This window comes from Vicugna pacos, chromosome 13 (assembly GCF_048564905.1).
Source record: "Vicugna pacos chromosome 13, VicPac4, whole genome shotgun sequence".
In the NCBI taxonomy this organism is placed as follows: Eukaryota; Metazoa; Chordata; class Mammalia; order Artiodactyla; family Camelidae; genus Vicugna; species Vicugna pacos.
Window position 1 is genome coordinate 24735467 of NC_132999.1, and position 2617 is coordinate 24738083.

The window sequence follows — 2617 nt, forward strand, 5'->3', positions numbered from 1 at the left end:
TATAAGAAAACATCTCAGAATTTCAGATAGTGGTTATTGCAGTGAATAAAATAAAGTAAAATGCATCAGGTAGAGAGTGACTGCAGAATGATGCTTTAGTTTGGTCAGGGAAGGCCTTTTGGACTGAGGAATATTTGAACTGCAACCAGCTCTTTCAAGATCTGGAGAGATGATCTTCTAGGCAGAAAGAGCAGGAATTGCAGAAACAGTCTTCTATCCACTTGCACTATTGACTCACTGAATTAAGTAGACATTTGACTCTCCCAATATTCTTTTTTTTTTCCTTTGGGGACAAGCAGCATTATTTCAATTAGACTGTCTCCTGCAGGGTAAAAAATCATTCTTGCCACAATATGAATGGACTCCGAGTATCATAATAAGCAAGTAAACTCACAAGAACCAAAGCTGACACATGGATAAAAGTGGCAAGATCACAGTACACCAAAGTATCATAGATATTGAAGAAATAATTCCGTGTCTTAGATTTTTCTGTAAAAATTTGTGATCTATATAGGACTTCATTCACATGGACACTAACGATAAGGAGTATTTGCTTTGGCGGTAGTGGATCACACATCTGCTTATCTTGCTTTTAATATTTTTTTTACGTGTTTCTGAGTATACAGATGTGAATCAGGTAGCATTTGAATTCCCCACATATACACAACTGAGGTGCCCTGCATCTGGCATCCCCTGGGATCCTCGATTCACTGACGTTAGCCATACGAATCCAGTGTCCAAACTCAGAATCATCAGCTTAGTTTTTGCGTGATCAGTCAGCATAGATAATAAATCCAGAAAATGTGCTGTATTTGTTGTTGTTGCCTCCGTGGGCTTTCCCGCCATCTAATTTGATGTAGACTTCGTCTCCCGGCTCCAAATGGAGAACCACACTGTTACTCGCATAGTCGTAATTCTGATCAGCGTCTTGTGCTATTGCGCTGGCACGCACCTGGTTGTTTTTGCAGAGATCAGCCCACATGCTGGTGCCATCACCTCCGCGCATCAGGACGTGGTAGGTGAAGAAGTAGATGCCTGGGATGGAGCAGGTGAACTTGCCCGTGGGATCGTAGTGGTTACCGAGGTTGGTGACCACGTCGTCGAACTTGAGCACCTTGTAGCCTTCGTGCTGCCGCTTGAGGCCGGCGTAGAAGGCGATCGTGGGCACCGTGCTGTAGGTGGCGGCGCTGATGGCCCCGGCTGCGTTCAGGCCGGGCGCCCCGGGCGGGCCCGGCAGGCCTTGGCGGCCGGGGTCGCCCTTTTCGCCCCCCAGTATTCTTAACAGGAAAAAGTGCAAAGATTCTTGCTGACCCAACCCCATTTTATAGAGAAGATGATGAAAGACAGGATTGTTTAAGGCCCCTTCTCATGATCGCTGAGGACAGTGATAGTAAGGATAACACTGCATGATATAAGGGAAATGAGCATTGGAAAGGAATCAGGAAGCCTGGGCTCTGAGTTTAGCTTCACACTAAATTGTGGAAACATGCAAAACTCACTTTTTCATTGCAACTCTTGGTTTTCTCAAAAAAATATTAGCAGTTATAGAATTTTAAAGTGACATAGAAACCACTATGGAAGAAAGACAAAATAGTAATGGTAACATTTATCGAATGCTTATATCATGCTGGAAATTGTTTTAAGTGCTTTATATACAACAACTTTAATCCTCCCAACAACCCTATATGTACTATTATTATCTAAATATTAAAGACAAGGGACTCAAGGCTCAGGGTGGTTAAGTACTTGCCCTAGTTCCGCAGACAGTAAGTAGCGGAGTTGGAGTCAGACCTAGCCCATCTGATTTAAGCACCCCTGCTCTTCAGCCTTACACAATAATCCTTCTCTCGAGGGCAGCAGACAGGTAATGTGGTTGAGGTTCAAGTCAGGAGCCCTAACCCTCCCATCTCCATCTTGGCTTCTCCCCAAAGATGTCCCCTTGGATCCTGGACTCTGTGAGGCACAGTTTGAAAGTCTGACCAAGAGAATGGTAAATACTTTTCCAGTCTTACATATTGTAGTTCCAGAAAAATGCGAGCCTCAGCTGGCTTGATGAAATGAGACTCTAGAATGATTCTCGTCAGAGATCATGAGTGTCCTGGGAAAAGGGTATGATACAAGATGGGGCACATGCAGTGGCAAAGTGATCTCATCTGGTGGAATTCATCTTCCCTCGGATGATCAGGACACACTGGACTCTCCCCAGCCCACCTCTACTAGTACTTTCTCCTCCTTCATTCAGCCTAGATGCAGTTCCCTCCCTCCATTTTTCCAAATTGATATTACCACATTGGTTCATGTGGACCAAAGAATCCTCCTTTCTACCCAGGGTAGAGAAAGGACAGGTTTTCTTACCTCCACTGAAGAGAGGTTGGCATGGAGAATGGTATAGTGGTTAATAAACTCATGAATTCTGAAGTCAGACTGCATGGATTTAAATCCCATCTATCTCTCTCATAGCTTCTGATCTTGAGTTACTTTTAACCTCTCCAGTTCTTACTTTCCTCATCATAATGAGGACAACATATTAACATGCTTAACTCATATGGTTGTTAAAAATTGTTGAAAAATTAAATGTGATAATAAGTGTAAAACACTTAACATATTGACTGACATT

General features: G+C 43.3%; 1 pseudogene; it reads right to left on the reverse strand.

Moving 5' to 3' along the window:
• Window positions 1-619: 619 nt before the first annotated feature.
• LOC102534809 (complement C1q-like protein 3 pseudogene) lies at window positions 620-1321 on the reverse strand (annotated as a pseudogene).
• Between the last annotated feature and the right edge of the window lie 1296 nt (window positions 1322-2617).